Genomic DNA, 19,655 nt, shown 5'->3' on the forward strand with positions numbered 1-19,655 from the left:
CAATCAAATTGTCAACCTCACCTACCCGTCAATCTTTTTTATTTAGCAATCGATTCTGTGACGACTCCAAGTTCTTCATGGAAGGAGGGCCTGGATCGTTCCTGTGATGGTCGGGTTGGTACCTGAATGGTGCTATTTTCCGCATCGTACCTGGTCGATAAAACTTTTTAAAGCCTTCGGGGATTATTCTTATTGCTATTAGAATAATCTGTTTAGAATATTCTTGCAGTAGGACATGCTTGTCGTAAGAGTCGACTGAAATCCGCAGACACAGGGGGTTCGAGAGGGAAAAAAAAACTTTCCACTGTCAGGTGTTAGTACCAGAGCATATCGGATTCATATCCCGCAAAGGACTATCGACATCCTTAATTCCGAACGAACTAGTCTGGGAACACTCCACTAAAACAGGTTAGTGGTTTCCTACGCCGTTGACTGCACGAAAATGGCAACAGGTCCTGGCACTTCCATTGATGAGGTATGCTACAAAAGAATATTAGCAGTTTCAATAAGGTTAGGCCAAAGAGACATGGGTGTTTATAGGCGTTAGTTGCATTATGCAATTGAATAGATTGTAGGAGAATTGGACATACAATATGTTTGTCGGGGTGGATTCTGGATAAGTTACAGTTTAACCTTTTACAGGATCCAGTTGTTGTTGTTGTATTAACAGTGCTTCGCCCCATTCAATGGGTACGACCACTCATAAATTGTCATCAAATTCCTCTAACGGGAGTCCAAGGAAACTGGCTGTTTCAACAGGGGCGGACCATATGGAGATAGGTGTCAGAGGCATGAGTTCCACATTACAATTGAAAAGATGGTTGGTGTCATGTGGGACACATCGCATGCAGGACATACTTACGTATGTCGGGGTTGATTCTGGACAAGTAAGAGTTTAACTTGTTACAGTTTCCACGGTGACTCGTGTCTCCCTCGGTAGTGTGCTTTCTTCTTCTGCAAGGATGGGATATTGCATATTAATAAGGGGGTTCACCGAGCGAGTCCTGGCAAAGGGATTCAACGATTCTGTGTGGATTTGGCTTAGGGCCTGCTTATGCTTGTATGTATCAAACCGCTGTGTTGGCAGGTGCCGCATCCCGTCATAGTGCTTATGGAGATGTTCCCTTAATCCCGGTGGAGGCGGTGCTAGAACAAGCAGTTGTTTGCTGGGGTATCCTGGTTTGTGACAATTAAGCAAAAACTGATTGTTCAACATTTCGTTGTGCTCTTTAATATTGAGCTCTTTGGCCTGTCGGTGGTGTTCTGGGGTCATAAGGAGCCATCCGCTAGCAGTTCTGATTGCAGCATTTTGACAGGCATGTAGCCTTTTCCAGTGGGTATTTTTAAGGCCAGGCGACCAAACTGGTGACGCGTAGCTAATGAGCGGCGGGCCCATTGCTTTGTACGTGGTTAGCAACGTTTCTTTATCTTTTCCCCAGGTGCTGCCGGCAAGCGACTTGAGGATTTTGTTGCGACTTTGTACTTTAGATATAATTTCGGTGGCATGAGCCTTTAAGGTTAGATTATTATCGGACGTTACCCCTAAGATCTTTGGGTGACTGACAGTCGGTAAACAGTGGCCGTGGATTTTTTCGGTGATAATGCCAGGTTGAGCGAGGTGAAGAAACTGGAAAGATCTGGGAGTTAGCTGTTTATTTCAGAAACTATTTCATCAATTGAAGGGCTGCTTAAATCTCTGTGGGGGTGATGGTAATGGAGGCACGCCGCGTTTATATTTATGAGCTGGTCTGTTAGCACGACGCCTGTATTTGTCTACAGAAGAATGTTTTATAAATTGTCGGTAAAGGGCGCACGCGCATTTCGTAGTCAGACAAAGTTTTGTCGCCGAATGCTATGGATACTTTATCGTTGTGTTGAGTTCGATTAGACAAGGATTTGACGGTTGACAACAATCCCCCAACACCCGCTTGCTACGCGTCTCCTATTGGTCGCCAAGCCTAAAAATAACTCACTGGAATAAGCTACAGGCCTGTCCAAATACTGCGCTCAGAACCGCCACGGGCTGTCTTCTTATGTCCCCAGAACACCATCTACATGAGGCGAGAATACTCCCCATCAGGGAGAGAAATGAGATGGTAACCAAACAGTTCCTGTTGAATACCCAGAAACCTGGGCATCCCCACAGACATCTGATTGATGAGCCAACACCGCCTAGGGACTTAAGGAGTCATCTCCGTAAACATTTTGAGGAAATACGGCACCTGAGAACTCAGCCGTATGAAGCAAAAAAACACAAGCAGGTCCTTGGTGAACTCCACAAACAGGCGTCGGACCGTTATGCCAGGAAATGCCCGGTGAATCCAGTACTCAGGGAACAGTACCCAAAACTTGCGGAGGAACGCATACTCCCCAGGGAAACGCGAGCACCCTGGCTCAACTTCGTTCTGGATACTGTAACAGGTTAAACTCTTACATATCCAGAATCAACCCCGGCATAGAAAACGTATGGCCGTACCGTTTATGTTCATTTACCAGCCGCATAATATCCAAGTTGACTCCTAATATGGGGGTCTCGAGGGTTGAGATGTCTCACTAGGTCACGTTCTCTTGCTAAATTTGTGGCTTCGGCCGCGAAATGCGGTATTCTACCGGCCAGAATGGAGCGTGCAGAAGCTGAAGCGATGACATTGTGGAATGCACGCTCGCCAGCCGGACATCAGTCCGAACGGGAAGAGCAGCAAAAGATCGATTTGTAAATGTTGTGTAATCTTCCAAATTAGCTTTTTTTTAAATTAATAAAGGTCCGCTTTTCAGAATTGATGAAATTGGCAGGTCACTCATTTGAAAGAAGTATAGGCAGGTGATCAGAAGCTAAATAAGCATCGGCTGCCATTCAACGCAATTTATAACATCAGTACTACTTTACAAGTATAAATGCATATATGTACATATTATTTATAGGCTTACCTCTGAATTGATGCGAAAAGTTTATTTTTTGTCATTTGGTTTTATTTCACACATCATTTAAATCTGTATGTGTGCGCCACGCGGTTTACTTAAATTCAATTTTCTTGTTCAGAAATTATTTTATTGCATACTGCTTAACATAACAATTACGTATAGCCATAGATAATAAAGTGCACTTTTGTTTTATCGGCACATTTTGCTTAATTCAGTCTTTTTTCATTTGCAAGGGCGGGACATAGTGTACCTATACCAAGTGTGTTCACTAAGCGATAAACGTCAAAACTACAAACAGCCTCGCTCACCTGATGGAAATCTCAGGTCTAGAGTCGCATTTTTGGTCTCAACGACAACATTTTTGACTACCAATCGTATCGACTTTTTCAATTTTTCAATCATTCGGCGCACTCGGTAATGGTATCCATTTTGAATTCGCTGTCATTCCGAATCCAGCGAGTGCCTGTCAGAATGCTTGACAGATAAGTCAACACACTTGTACTTGTACACTATGGGGCGGGAAGCAAGGTAGAGCTGGATTTCGATTCGATTTTTAATCGATTTAATCGATCATTTTTCGTAGAATGAGAAATCGATTTTTATTGTATTAGGCAATTATTAAGCGCCAAATACACGACACGAAAATTTCCGCGAACATTCCGCAATCTTGTTCGCTGGGAGTCATTGGTGCCGTATGTCGTATCGCTGTAGTCGTATCCCTAACGTAATCAGCTGTTTATCGTTACGACGGCAAACCAAAAACCAATTGTTTGGCTAAGATACGGTTACGACCTTAGCAGCACCAATAATCGATTGCATTGATTCCCATAAGGTTGGTCGAAACAGCTGTTATAAGGTTACCGATATGGTTACCGATAAAGCACCACGAACATTTCGGCGAACATTCCGCAATCTTGTTCGCAGCTTTGGCCATACACCATACGAACTTTTGGCCGAACATTAGTTATCTTTCAGAGAGCGATGAATACGGACAACAATTGTGCTGAAGCAATATTGCTCGCTGTGGCAATTAAGCGTAAAAAAAAGAGAAGATCGCAAAAAAAGAATTTGGTGCAAAGAATGGTTTAAAAAACGAGCAGTTCTTGGACAAAGTGAGCTTATTAAAAACTGGAATTCACGTCATAAAATGATTTTAAAAATTACGTTGGTATGAGCAAGGCAACATTTGACCAACTTTTAAAAAAAATTTTGCCACTCATAACGAAAAACGGTAATAATCTAGTTGAGGGGTCGACTGCTAATACGCTACCAAAAATATCGAGAGAGGTGTCAAACGACGCGTATTAATCTCGAGAACAAAAAATTGTATCTCTGTCCGGAGATATTTGCATTTGAAGTTGGCGATTTCCATGTGGTTGTTGTAGTGTTGGTACCCCCAAAAAAAATTTTGCATCACCGTGGCGGTAGCCACGACCCCCAGTTTCGGAGGTACCCGCGGGTCTTTTTTCGGGTTTTCGTTAATATCTTTTAAACGCGTTAAAATTTTTATTTTCCGCCTTTGGATTATTAATACTGATGTCGTGTATTTGGCGCTTTAGTAAACCTGCAGACATTGGTGATTTATCGGTAACGGTATCGGTAAAGCGCCAAATACACGACACGAACATATCCGCGAACATTCCCGTTATGTCATGTTTCTGCGACATTTTCTGTCGTGTATGGTGGTGTTTGCCAGTTCGCGCAAATTTTCGCCAAAAATCAAAATATTTTAATGTTTGGCGAACATTTGCGCGAACTGTTCGTGAGTGTACGACGAAATAGCTCATAATCGTAGTAATTTCTGAACGGAAGAGACGTGCGCGGAAAAGTAAAATGGACAATAAAAATTTTCTAAGTGAATTTATTGAAATGTATAAATCTTTGCCATCATTGTGGCTAGTAAAAAGCAAAGATTATTTTAATAGAATTAAAAAGAATAATGATTATGCGACTTTAACCGAAAAATTAGAAGTAGATCCTGATGCCACAAAGGATACAGTTAAAAAAAAATAAGTAGTTTTTCGTTATGAGTGGCATAATTTTTTGTAAAAGTTGGTCAAATGTTGCCTTGCTCATACGAACGTAATTTTTAAAATCGTTTTGTGACGTGAATTCCAGTTCTTTAATAAGCTCACTTTGTCCAAGAACTGCTCGTTTTTTAAGCCATTCTTTGCACCAAATTCTTTTTTTGCGATCTTCTCTCTTTTTTGACGCTTAATTGCCACAGCGAGCAATATTGCTGCAGCACAATTGTTGTCCGTATTCATCGCTGTCTGAAAGAGAACTAATGTTCGGCCAAAAGTTCGTATGGTGTATGGCCAAAGCTGCGAACAAGATTGCGGAATGTTCGCGGAAATGTTCGTGGTGCTTTATCGGTAACCATATCGGTAACCTTATAACAGCTGTTTCGACCAACCTTATGGGAATCAATGCAATCGATTATTGGTGCTGCTAAGGTCGTAACCGTATCGTAGCCAAACAATTGGTTTTTGGTTTGCCGTCGTAACGATAAACAGCTGATTACGTTAGGGATACGACTACAGCGATACGACATACGGCACCAATGACTCCCGCTTAACACAACCGTACGGTAAAGAGGAACGTATGACGACATACGTAAACACTTTTATGTGAAAATGAACTTCCAGCATTTACCATCAAAATATTATTGTATATTTATTTATTTATTGTATATAAATATATAAAGTTTATTTTGGGACTAGGCAACTAAGGCCATATTGACCCGAGGAAAACTAATTGTTATGGTATCGCATTTTCGATGGAAGCAGTAAGGAAGGCGATCTGCATGATGTGGTGGTGCACAGTGGCTAGTCATTGTCGGCTGGGGCTGGTCCTTGCCAACCTTACTGTTCCTGCGCCATAATCAGAAAAAAGTTCCTATCATGCCTTAAAAAAAACTCAGCTGTCAGATTCAAAAAAACCTGACAGAAGCGCAGAGACCGACTCAAAACGCTTGAAATTCAAAGAAAACGACATCCGGCCACGGACAGACCGTTAAACATTTAAACTTGAAATTCAAAAAAACCGAAAATTTAAAAAAAAAAATGTTCAAAAAAAAACTAACCGAACCGGAAACGACCGGTTACTAACCGCTGAAATTAAAAAAAAGCTGAACATTAAAATGAAAAAGAAAAGGGCCGAATATATATAGGGGGCGCCGCGGGTATTGATGCGACGCCCGGTGCTTATCCCAACCTCAAAAACCATGGCCACCGACGCACCTATTTTTCGGTGGCCCCTTACCTGGTAACCCTACGTGCCTTCTAAATAAATGGCGACGCCAGCATTCCCATATTATTTACAAGTTTATTCAAATTTCATTTTTACTAACGTATGTATGCTATAAAAGAAATATTTAAAGCTATACCTATATTTATGTCACCCCCTTTTTCTTGACAAGGTTTATAAGCGCTTGGTGTGAACAAAAATTGTAAATAAATTTGCTTATGAATAGTAGATATATTACATACAAAGTAAAAATTTGGTTAAATGCCCGTTTTCGTTTCATTCACAAACCTATTCTAGGGCTATACAGTTTGGATACAAATTCCGATAATTGGGGCCCCCTTACAAAATTAATATGTTGTTGTAGTAGAACTTATTTTTGAGTTTAACAAAATATCAATTCGGTATAACGCATAGTATAATGACACTAATATGTAATATGTACTAAGAAAATTTGTTATAAATGCAATTAAGATTAAATTTGGGGTAAATCATACTCCTCGACGAAATTGTTTCACATATTCAAGTAAAACATAACTTTTAAATTTATAGGAAAGTTAACGGAATCGTTTTACATGTTCAGGTAAAACGGGTACTTTTAAATTCATAGAAAAATTAACGAAATCGTTTACATGTTCGGGTAAAACGTGAACTTTTAAATTTATAGTAAAATTAATGAAATCGTTTTACATGTTCAGGTAAAACGCATTTACCAGTCAGTGCTGGTATTGTTTGTTTTTTTTTTTCTTGCTTCTAAGTTAATTAAACCTATCTACTTAACTTTACGTTACGTCTAATTTTTTTTTTTTGCATGGTATAATAAGTTAACTTTACTACAAGTGGATGCATCTTGCTCTCTTTAACTTAGATATATGCATGTATGTATGTATTACGTGTTAAGATTCTATACTAGGGTGATAGCCTTGAATTTGAATATGTCTGTATATTAACAATATATGTTGTTGCAGTCAAAAAAAAAAATTTAAGAACAAGGTTGAGACTACAAATACGTATATTTAGTTCAGTATTGGAACGAACTCACCGCTTTAACCGCTGATATTCGTTGTCGCAATTGGGATGGCCGCAGGCCTGTGTTCGCTGCCCTGTGGTTGTTATTGTAGCTGGTATTGTTGTAGTCCGTACGGTCGAAGCTGATACGTTTGCGCTAGCATTGTTATAGCCGGTATAGTCGTAGCTGATAAGGATGCTTCTAGTATTGTTGTAGCCGTTATGGTCGTAGCTTGGGTTCCGCTAGCATTGTCATAGCCGGTATAGTCGTAGCTGATAAGGATGCGGCTAGTATTGTTGTAGCCGTTATGGTCGTAGCTGATAAGGTTGCGGCTAATATTGTTGCCGGTGGTGCCCGTGATAATAGTAGGCGCCGTTGGTGGTGGTTGGCGCTTTGGGTCGAGGTAACCGAGTGAACCGGGTGGCGATAAAGCTTCGTGCTACTCTTTATGAGCCGGATGACTTGGCTCTTTGACGTTGATTGTATTACGCGGCAGCGTACTGCTGGCCCTGGAGGCAGAGGTGGTGTCGGACGCTTTTCCGCAGATGGTAGGGTTCTTCGTAAACGTAGAGGAAGGGGTTTATCTCACTAGGTGTGACTGCGAACGCCGACCTACTTCAACTGGATCTTGTGTCCACGCAACACAACCGGTGCAAGGTTTATTACCACCCAAAATAGACGCGTAGAAACGAGATTTGTCGGAAAGAACGGTTTCGGTGCTTTGCGCTATCGACTCTTTCCTAGTTTCTGGACAATCACCTGCTTACGCGCACAGCCGGCGAGGATGTTTTGTGATTAGTTGAGTATCGTTGGGGATGCGAAGTGAGCAATAAGGTTACTAAAGCAGTATATTAGCGGAACTTGACGCCCTTGCTGCTGAAGTTATGCCCCTACATGTTATATAACCCGTTTGTATAATTGTAGGGTCGCCAAAAAATCGCTCACACAATTTTTCACCTTTTCCCTTTTTCTTCTTGCCGGAAACTCATGGCAATTTTCGCTAGTTATGACCCGTCTGTTCTTTTTTCCTTGTTTTTCGATACTTTTTATCGAAACTTTCGACCCATCACTAGGTGTGTTCGCGCGAATACGCTCCCAAGTGGATCGTAGCCGTAGACCGTAGCAGCAGACCGTAACATAATATACTCTTCATGAAGTAAGCTATGTACATTTGGTGCATCCTTGAGAAATATCATAATGTTTTCTTGGCTGCACCAAAGAGGATAAATATAATAAGAGCCGTCACTCGTTATTTTTGAGGCATTTACTCGATGTAAACTGTGAGGTAGTCGCTACTTTTGTTTTATGAGGGACATTTTTGAATTGCCCTCCATTTATCCATGCAGTGTTCTCACTTTATGCAAACGTGTTTTTTTGGAAAGAGAATTAAATAATTAATTAAATACAGTCGGAAAAATAAACACAAATACCCCATGAAAATGTATAGAAGACATTTATAAACATCTCGATCAAAAAAAAGTAGCGACTACCTCACAGTTTACATCGAGTAAATGCCTAAACAATAACGAGTGACGGCTCTTATTTGCCAAAGCAAAGAGGATAAATACAATAAGAGCCGTCACTCGTTATTTTGTGGCGAGTATCTCGCTGGAAAGTGAAAAAATTGATGCCGAATGTTTTCTGAGAGGGACATTTTTAATTGTCTCACATTTATACATGCCGTGTAGGCCCCTTGTGCAACTGTGATTTTTGGAAAGAGAATTAATTAAGTTAGTTAAATACAGTTGGAAAATTAAACACAAATACCCCACGAAAATGTATAGAAGACATTTATAAACATCTCGCCCAAAAAAAAGTAGCGACTACCTCTCAGTATACATCGAGTAAATGCCTAAAAAATAACGAGTGCCGGCTCTTATTTTATTTATCCTCTTTGCTTTGGCAAAGAGGATAAATACAATAAGAGCCGTCACTCGTTATTTTGTGGCGAGTATCTCGCTGGAAAGTGAAAAAATTGATGTCGAATGTTTTCTGAGAGGGACATTTTTAATTGTCTCGCATTTATCCATGCCGTGTAGGCCCCTTGTGCAACTGTGATTTTTGGAAAGAGAATTAAATTAATTAATTAAATACAGTTGAAAAATAAACACAAATACCCCACGAAAATGTATAAAAGACATTTATAAACATCTCGCCCAAAAAAAAAGTAGCGACTACCTCTCAGTATACATCGAGTAAATGCCAAAAATATAACGAGTGCCGCCTCTTATTGTATTTATCCTCTTTGGCTTTTGCTGCACTCTAAAGCTTTTGTTATATTTGCCGTCATCCAGTAAGTTTTACAGCTCCGACTCACGCTCAATTCTCACGGGAATGCTCTGGATCATTGAGAGACTTGAGAAGCAAATGTCGTGATATTTTCGCACACGTGAAATGTGATAGGCAGAGTCACCGCTGTTTTTCATGCAACACATACGACGAAAGGCTAAGCAACATCTATTTTTGAAAAAGTAGGTTTATTAAAGGCAGCGTTGCCAAACTAAAGACAAGTAATTAACAAATTATCTGGCTAACAAATTGAACCTGACTTCTATCTGGATTTATCTGGCTCAAATCGTTGTTTTTGCATTTACATGCAAAATTATTTATCTGGCTCAGGCTCTTTGCGACCGGATGATGGCTACTGATATTTGGGTCTCCTGATACCGTGGAAAATTTGAGTACCATGCGCATTTTCTTGGCCTTGACTGTAGAATGTGGTGCTCTGACGAGAACTTTGTTACGCCGACCCTTATGCGAGCTATAGTGATGTAGTCGCTCCTGGTGAAGTTTTCATTGTATTTTGGATCATAGATCATCTATGTTTTGGATAATCGATGTTGCTGTTATGTTTATTTAAAAAAAAATCTGATAGGGACCACTTTTTAATTACTTTCTCTTTACTGGATTTTTTTTTTAAGTTTATAATGATCGTTCTTATCGTACAGATCGTTATTTCTTCTATTTGGTCTGCCAACATCTAGCCCCTGCTGTCCACCTGTAGGTTAGAATGCCATAGATCGTGGTGGGCATTGAAATCTCCTAAGATAATTCAATTATCGCCAGTGATGGCAGGGCATTATCCACTGGGGCAACAGGTGACAGGAGGGTTGTAGATGTAAATTTGCAATGCATGGCCGCTGTTGCGCCGCTTCATAAAATCAACTATCTCCGTGATCTTCCCAGTTAACCCATTACAGTTTACCTGCAGTATTCTGAAGTGCAACGGGGGTGACGTCGTCACTTTGAGTGTAAGTGAAGTGTGAATACGCTTGAGTTTAGGAGGCCAGTACGCAAGTGCTAATGTGGCTCTGGAACTGACGTCCTTGAGTAAGCATTGGAGTACCCGGTGTAATTGGGTGTGCACCCAGGCAGCATGGCTCGATGAAACCCATTTGGGGTTTGCCGTCGCTTATACCAGAACATTTAAGAAAGTGTCACCGTCCAAGGTAGGAACTGCGTGTCGCAAACATACATATATATACTGTGCTGGCAAGGTTAGGTTAGGTTGCAAGGGCTGAGCTCAAAGAGGACCCCTACCCTGCCTAAAGCGGGTCTAACCACCTCGTGGAAATTATATATTTTGCTAGAGCCTTTACTTCATAGCTAGATACCTCAGAGAGGTCATGTAGAAAAGGTTTACCAAGGATGGCCAACCTACGCCTACTAAGCGCTGGACAATGACAGAGAAGGTGCTGGACACTCTCTTCCTCTTCTGTACATCTGCAGCTGCGACAATAGTCGAAGGTCGTTACTCCCATTCTAGCACCATGCGTGCCTATTAAGCAATGCCCTGTTAGAACCTTTATCAGGGACGATAGAACTGATTTGTTTTAAAATCAGAAGCGCTTCTGTGCGCCCCTTGTCATATGAGGGCCATGTTTGCCTGGATGTCTCACACGATGATATGGCTGACCATAGTCCATTTGCAATTCTTATAGTGCTTGTGTTCACACGAAGCCTGAAAGTGGCCATGGGTATACTTACCGAATCATTTCCCGGAAGGATATGGTCGGTGGTGCCTCTTCTGGCCAGCTCGTCTGCTCTGCAACTACCTTCAATATCCCTGTGCCCAGGTACCCATATAAGGCTGATACTGAAGTGCTGAGCCATCTCGTTAAGAGATCTGCGGCATTCAGTGAGCGACTTTGCGTTGTCGACGAATGAGTCCAGGGCCTTTAATGCGGCCTGGCTGTCTGAGAAAATAAACATCCGTTTACCATCCTTAGGCATAGACCCGAGATGGTTCACAGCCCTGTGTATTGCCAGCATTTCCACTTGATAAACACTACAGTGATCTGGTAGGCGAAAAAATACCTCTAGACCCAGATGCGGCTAAAAGAGGGCTGCTCCCACCTTCCAGTCAAGCTTAGAACCATCCGTGAATATGTTGATGGCACCCGGTACCATATGTTGTCTGGTATTCCAGCCCTGTCGCGATGGTATATATATACTATAGTTTTTAATGAAGACGTTCTTTGGCGTGCAGTAGTCAGTGCGCACCGGTATTGGGACTGGGGCGTTCGAGCCCAGGATTGTTGCGTGTCCACTAGATCCATTTGACCAGAGACCTGTTTCCCTTATGCGTAGAGCGGCGATGACCGCTATTTCCTTCTCCACCAGGTCAAGAGGTGGAAGGTATAGCATTGTGTTGAGTGCTTCAGATGGAGTGGAGCCGAGAGCCCCGGTGATGCAGAGCTCCGAACTCCGTTGCACCTTTTGAAGCGTTTTAAGATAGGTAGTTTTAGCTAGTGCAGGCCACCAGACCAAAGCACCATAAAGAAGAATCGGGCGCACAATGGCTGTATAAATCCAGTATGTCGCCTTAGGAGAGAATCCCCCGGAGGTGCCAATTGCCCTCTTGCAGGTGAACAGCGCTGCTGCTGCCTTCTTGTATGGCTTCCTATCCAGAATGACTCCCAAATACTTGACTTGATCGCTAAACGCTAAAAACGTACCCCCAATTCTTGGCGGTGTTAGATTTGGTACTTTGTACCTCCTCGTGAAGAGGACAAGCTCGGTTTTATTCGGATTAACTTCCAAACCTGTGGCTGTGGCCCAGTGCGAAATTTTGGATAGTGACCCTTCCATTAGGTTGCAAAGAGTTTGCGGAAATTTCCCCCGCATGGTGACGCAGATGTCATCTGAATACGCGATCACTTGGTGACCTTCTGATTCCATGAGGCGTAGTAGTTGGTTGACGGTAACCACCCAAAGTAGGGGAGAGAGAACACCTCCCTGCGGAGTGCCTCTGCAGACCGGTCTGCGGATCACGCATCCACCTAGCTCAGTTTTAATCTGCCTACGCGTAAGCAGATTGTATATAAACTCCACCAGGCACGCGTCCACCCCCAGATCGGTCAGCGCCGAGGAGATGGCCTCCAGGAGAACGTTGTTGAAGGCACCCGCTATATCTAGAAATGCCACCAATGTGTATTCCTTGAGGTCTAGTGACCTTTCGATAACGAATACCAGTGAGTGCAAGGCCGTGTCAGTTGACCTGCCCTTAGTATGGGCATGCTGAGCTTGCGAAAGAAGCGACGGCTCAATCCTCCTCCTGATGTAGTCCTCTAGGAGTCTTTCGAGTGCTTTGAGCAGAAAAGAAGATAAGCTCATAGGCCTATAATCATTTGGTTTAGAGTGGGAGGGTTTCCCTGCCTTGGGGATAAAGACCACATTGACTTCCCTCCACGATACTGGTACGTAATTGAGCCTAAGACAACCTATAAACATCCCTTTAATCCAGGGCCTTATAAGTTCAGCAGTATACTGTAGCTAAGCCGGAAAAAGCCCATCCGGCCCGGCGATTTATAGGGCTTGAAGGTCTCTAAAGCCCAATCTATCCTTTTATCATCTGTGATTTCGCTTATCAGCTGATCATTAGGTGACCCTATGCTGACAATACTTGAAGACACGACCGAACTTGCTGGGAAGTGCGTATCCATTAGCAAGTTTATGGTATCAGCGCTGGAGTCCGTCCAGTGCCCATCCGGATTTTGGACGTAACTTAGCTGGGTCGGAGATTTCGATAGCACCTTCCTTAACCGGGAGGCCGCGGATGTGGATTCAATCCTGCCGCAGAAATCCCTCCAGGAGGATCGCTTTCCATTTCGGATTGCTTTTTTATATATATTTATTTTCGCTTTATAAGCAGCCCATGAGGATTCATGTCCATCATGCTTTGCTTTATTAAAGGCCGCCCTACATGACTTCCTAAGCTTATCAAGATCGGACGACCACCATGGTGGTTTGTGAGTTTCCAAAACCCTTTTAGTCGGGCAAGCCCTATCTAAAGCATTCCTACATTTTTGACTGCAATTATTTACAAACACGTCTAGCTCCTCCTCGCTTTCTGAGGCTTCTTCTTATAGTAGCCCCAGTTCGTTCTTCTAATATTTTGTATGTACTTAGGACTTGTGTGCGCCTGTGATATAGAAAAGCTTATATATCTATGGTCATAAAAGGAGTGCTCCTTTAGAACTCTCCATGAAACGATCAGGTCACTGAAGGAGTCTGTGATCAGGGTTATGTCAAGGACTTCTTCGCGGTTCCTCGTAATGAAAGTGGGATCATTTCCCCTATTACATATACTTAGATTAGTGCCTAACAGATAGTTAAATAAAGGCTCACCTCGGTCATTTGTATCACTGCTGCCCCACTGGGCGTGATGAGCATTGGCGTCGCCTCCGAGTAGGATGAAATCGTTTCGTGGATTCAACCACCTCCGTCCTTATAAACCTTAAGGCTTATATTCTTGAAGCCGTAGCTTACCCTGAAATCCTGCCTTTTCAACGCTTCGACGCTTGCGCTGTTGAGCAGCAGGACTATCTGCATCGTGGCCCGTTCAGTCTTCTCCACGTTAACCACCTTCCAGTTTTGGGTCGGTAGACCCGGGTTGTACTCCTGGAGCAGCTCCAGGATATCAGCGGAGTCCGTTGGCGTCACTGGAACCCAAGCTCTCGCCCTTGGTCGTGAGGGGATATCACACGCCTCCACTACCTTGAGGCGCGCGCCCGGATACACCTCCCCTATCAGCGAGACGGCAACTTTGTAAAGCTTCGCCGACCTGGCGTCGTCACACGCAATTAGTTTGGTATTGCCCTGGAACCACCCCGCATCGGTATAAGGCGGCGGACCAGGGTTATATTTTTTGACCTCAACGGCCACAGTAGCGAGCGCTGCCTCAATCCATTTCCACTGCTGTTTCCGGATCCTGCCATCTTCGCTGCTGTGCTGGCAAACGGTGCACAAACTTGTAGGGACTATGAGTCTGTTTCCCTAACCTGCTCGGGTGCTAGTGCCGGAAAGAAGACGGTTGCAGGGGAGACGAAGACGGTTGCAAGGCTGATGGTCGGCATTGCTACCTACTCTGCTACGAATTTTTGTTGTTGTTTTATTAACGATAAAGGCACTCCCCGAAGGCTTTGGGGAGTATTATCGATATTTTAGGTCCTCTGCCGGATATAGAGCCGGTACGTTCCGGTAACAAAGCACCATTACGATACTAACCCGACCATCTCGTGAACGATTTATATGACCACATTAAACCTTGTAGGCCATTCCACCCTCACCACCCCCATAGTTCGATGAGGAACTTGGGTTCACCAGAGCCTCGGCTGTTAATGAAACAGGATTCGCCACGAATAGCTGAGGTTGTCAATTGGGTTGGAGAAGCTATATATTGCGCTGGCCCTTGAATCAATTTGATATTTTAGTCGCCTCTTACGACAGGCATACCTACCTCGGGTATATTCTAAGCCTCCCAATGAGTAGGAGCGGCCGTATAAATGGGGGAGCCGTGGGGCGCGAGCAGCAGCGGGTTGTTGTTGTGACTTGCTGAGCAGCGGAGCTGCTAGAGGGTAGAGGGGGACGCTAAGTCGCAGACTACGGGACGCTCTTGGGCGTGAACAGCAAGATGCCCTAAAAGATTTTCGATACCGATATTCGTCTCTGCGATCGTTGTGTTTTAAGACTTTTTCCAGCTTAAAAATACATCTCATCTGCTTCCAAAGTACTAGAATCTCCAGGTTTTTTTGCACTGCCATGGCTCTCCTTAGTGAGTATATTAACGTGTAACCCAGGGATGCACCTTAACGTTAAGCTAATCGTTTATCAAAAAATTTCCACCGTTTCCGTTGAAACACTTCGAAATATTATCGATAAAGAAATTATCAAGATAAATTGTATCTCGTTTTTAACCGAAACGAAAAGCTTTCGTTAACGTTAAAAACGTTAACGAAAACGTCATACTTTATGTTTGAATTGTGCTGGCAATGCTATAGCCATGGTGAAGCCGTAAGGTGGCAACAACGAGCGCACATACACACACAAACTCTATGTAATTTGTTTGTGTAATTCGTTGGTGGTAATGTCAAAAATACTCTGAGAAATGTTCGTACTGTCAAAATTCATGAGAAAAGTTGCAATCAGCTTGGATAATGCTTTCACCTTTAATGACTCCGCCATCAATCAGCTTTGCCAGCATAGTTTGAAATTAATAATCAACATAAACGATTTCATTTCGTTTTGATATGGCAGAAAACGAAACGAAATCATTTCGTTAATTTGACGATCTTAACGTTAATAAACGAAACGAAATGACTTCGTTTCGTTTATTAACGTTGATTATCGTAACGAAATGATATCGTTTCGTTGGTTAAGCATGCCTGGTGTAACCCCTGTACAGTGGTAAAATAATCAGGTTGCCCTAGTTTCGTATCTTAAAGTTTTTGACCGGTCCACCTTTTGGAAAAAGAAAACATTTGAAATTAGCCACTAAAACATAGTTATGAGCTTTGTAGATTTGTATTTTCATACCTCGCAGTATATTTTAATTTTTTTTTGTGTGTTCAAAAACTTGCAAAAAATAATTAGCTTCGTTTTTCGAAACATAGGTTTTCGCTTTCACCATTACCCATTCTAATATATTATTTTATTGTGTTTAAAACAACAGCTCACATAAAACGAAGTAGGCGTGTCTGCTAATGCGAAACACACATGCATTTCCATGCTATTTGATGCACTGAATCCGCCACTAGAATTGGCTTACTTGGTCTTAGTCAGCGTTACGAAATCTTTTTTATCTAGTATTTCAATCAATCGCTTATTACTTTTTTGAAGTTCTGGCTTTGGTCCTCATAATACTTGTTTTTTAAGCTTGATAAAAAACAAGAAGGTATATATTCAAATAATGCCCTGTTGTTGTTGTTGTTGTTGTAGCAGTGGAATAATGAAATCTAAAGTGTGGCTCAAATAGTGCCCTCATTTTTACTTTAAAAATTTTAAATAAATACGATAAAAAAGATCAAGAAATAAGAAAGGAATCAAATGTCGAACTTCGAAAGCCAATATCTTTTCTAGGCTAACTTCGAAAAAATTTGGTTTGGCCCAATCCCCAGAAACAAAAATATTATTCTTATAACTTTAAACGAGCAATTCTTGTATATTTGTATATTTGTATGTTTGTATAGCCGAACGAACTCAGAATGTCTCACAAGGTTGCCACCTATTCGAAATAAAAAAAAATTGCATGAGATATGCCGATATGGGTATGAAACGAAAGGTATTTCACTCCGCATTACAATAGGGAAATTTTTGAGTAGGGTTGCCATTTAGGAATGAGGTAGTTAGACGAAATAGTACTCTACTTACTCATATTCTATTAAAGCTTTAAAGGAGAACATTAAAGTTAAAAATCTTCGTAAAAAAATCTTACACATGATTCCATTAATTTTCTTAATTTCGCACACGCTAATAAAATTGAAATACAATATCAAGGCACCGTGGCAAATTCTAGCAAAATATATTTAAATTTTTGGCAAATATGAAATGAATTTCTCACAGATTACTATTAGAAAGATTTCTCACCATAGCAAAAAGATATCTCACCATGGTAATTTGCTACCGTTGAACACTAGAGGCATATGTTCAATTGGAAAACGCCATCTAACCATTTAACTACTTACCAACAGATGGCGCTTACGGAAGTAAGTTGACATTTAATTAAACAAACTGATAGTTGTCATTCGTGAAATTTACAAGTTTTTGGAATGTAGTAAAATTGTGAGACTTTCATAGTGTATAACTAAAAAAATGTTTGAAATTAATAATTCGGCGCATGAAGATACTCGGCCTAAATAACTTAGTTCTCGATTTCACTAATTGTCATAACAATCCATTATACTATAGGCTGGAATTACACATTTCATATTTTTCATTCCAGTTCATTTTGCGGTTAGTGTTTGAAATCTATTTTTAAGGAAATCAAATATTGGTAAGTAAATATATATAATATATGTACATATAAAAAAGTTGAGTTTGATTAATGATGACATGTTGAACAAAGTATGTTATGCGGCATACTCAAAGATTGCCGAGCAAAGCTCGGTCGCCCAGGTACTGTCGTATGGTGTTATGGATCACGCTACTATAAGAAATACAATAAAAATAAATTATGAAAAGGGACATCACTCCTTACTCGCAGCCATTTGCTCAACATTTTCTAAGAGGTAGTCTCTGGTTTTTTTTTTGGGCGAAATGCGCATAAAATGTGTTCTATACATTTTAGTGGGGTATTTGGGTTTATTTTTCCGACCGTATTTAGTTAATTAATTTTTTATCTTTACAAAAATCAGTTGCCCAAGGTGCCTACACCGCATGGATAAATGCGAGACAATTCAAAAATGTCCCTCTTACGCCCCGATTCTAGTGTGGTAACAACATTCTTCACCACGGTAACGAAATCATGTGGCAACTTTTGCACCCTTTTGGTATTTTATCCGCGAAAGTAGCCGGATAATTTTTTACCCACAAAAGTAGGTGGTTACATCGAAATAACCACACAACAGCTGTTGTTTAGAAAAAGGAAAAAATTAAAAATAAAGAATTGTAAACGCAAATAAGTAAAGAAAATAGTAAAAAGTGTTGCCTCTTGCTATACATATTTGTTTACATTATGTACTTTCACAGAATAAATTACAATATACCTTTGTAGAAACTTATCATGCATATACACATCGTCCCGTTTATTCGTTAACCTCGTATCCACAAGTGAGACATATGCGGTTGGCATACCATGTTTTCATTTGGGACCAAAATTCATCGAAAAAAAGCACCAAATTTTTGTTTTATTTTATTAGTATAAAATACAAGATTTTAGGATGTTTCCATATAAAATTTTACTAAACATAGTGAAGACTTCCTTTAATTCAAGCTGAACAAACAAATATATGTGCATGCAACCAAAAATGGTACTACATTTTGACATAGGATAAGTCTATGTCTTTCACCAACCAAACGTTGTGAACCTAGTTTTGGTCATCAAGTTCTAGCATTATGTTGTGGATTGCAATGAAATAAAATGTATAGTTCAGTTAGGTTTTAATAAGAAACGGTTCAAAATTTACGTTTTGGTGGAAAACTCAGTAAATCATAAATGAAACTAGGCAATTTTGTTAGTGCTATTTTTATAGATGCTTACTTTTTCCCCTAACGTTTAAACTCCATATCAGACCCTAGATTCAGTAAGTGTGAGTTTTGGTCCCAGGCCGCAGGGGTTCTGCTAGCACCTACGGGAATTATTTTGTACAAAACATTTCTTCCGAAATCAAATCTCTTTTGCATTTGCTTCCTTCTGTCTTCGAGTTAAAATATTTCTTGTGCCAAGATACTTAGTTTTCAATTACCTTTCTCGCGTAACACCACAATAGTCCTGGAATTCCTTGACTCATTGAGCTGGGTGAGAAAGATTTAAATATCAACGTGCCAAACGAGAAGTAACACATAGGATTTCTTTGTGAAATTTTTGAAAGTGTTAGGCTCACAGAAGAGTGCTCGCTATAAGCTATGCTAGGCGAGAAGCAATTTTTATTTTCATATATTTTACGTAGTGTTGTATAACCGATCGAAATATCTAGCCGTTATTAATATTTTTATAAAACAAAGGTTTTTTTATTAGTCGCTTATTTCATCAACAATTAACGACAATGTGTTTGCCAATACTTTTCTTTTTAATGCCTGGGATAAATTAATCCTAGGTGAAATTTTATTGTTCTGGTACATTTTATTGACTGAGCAATTTTTTATGGTGAGAGTTCCATGCAAATAAATTCAAAATTATATGGGGGCTAACGAAAGTGTGGCGAATTTTTGGGCAATATTGTGAATTTTTACCTGAGTGAAAAAGAAAGAAAAGTACCAATCGTGGCTAATGTCTAAAATGGACCAGCGGACCAAATGGGGTTGGAAGGGACCATTTTTGGTCCAAGCGGACCAAAGTGGCAACCGTGAAAGCGAAGAAAACTACCTTTCATATTTCTCCACAGACACTGGTGAGTTTTTCGGTGATGACAGCGTTACCACTTGGGCCAGAATCGCGAATAAAAGAACTGGTAACGATATTCGGTTACATAATGTTCTGGGTACTATTTTACCGGTAACGCTCAGAATCGGGGCGTTAGAAAACATTTGGCATCATTTT

The 19,655-nt window shown here is 41.0% G+C and overlaps 1 protein-coding gene across 1 annotated transcript in view; it reads right to left on the bottom strand.

The window, feature by feature from the left end:
- spartin overlaps window positions 1-3,164 on the bottom strand; it is a 260,528-nt gene extending 257,364 nt beyond the window's left edge. Inside the window, exon 1 of the mRNA XM_067759131.1 lies at window positions 2,929-3,164. The gene's annotated coding sequence lies outside the window, so the exon portion shown is untranslated. The remainder of the gene's footprint in view (window positions 1-2,928) is intronic.
- Between the last annotated feature and the right edge of the window lie 16,491 nt (window positions 3,165-19,655).

The sequence above is a fragment of the Eurosta solidaginis genome, chromosome 1 (genome assembly GCF_040869045.1).
Source record: "Eurosta solidaginis isolate ZX-2024a chromosome 1, ASM4086904v1, whole genome shotgun sequence".
Classification (NCBI taxonomy): Eukaryota; Metazoa; Arthropoda; class Insecta; order Diptera; family Tephritidae; genus Eurosta; species Eurosta solidaginis.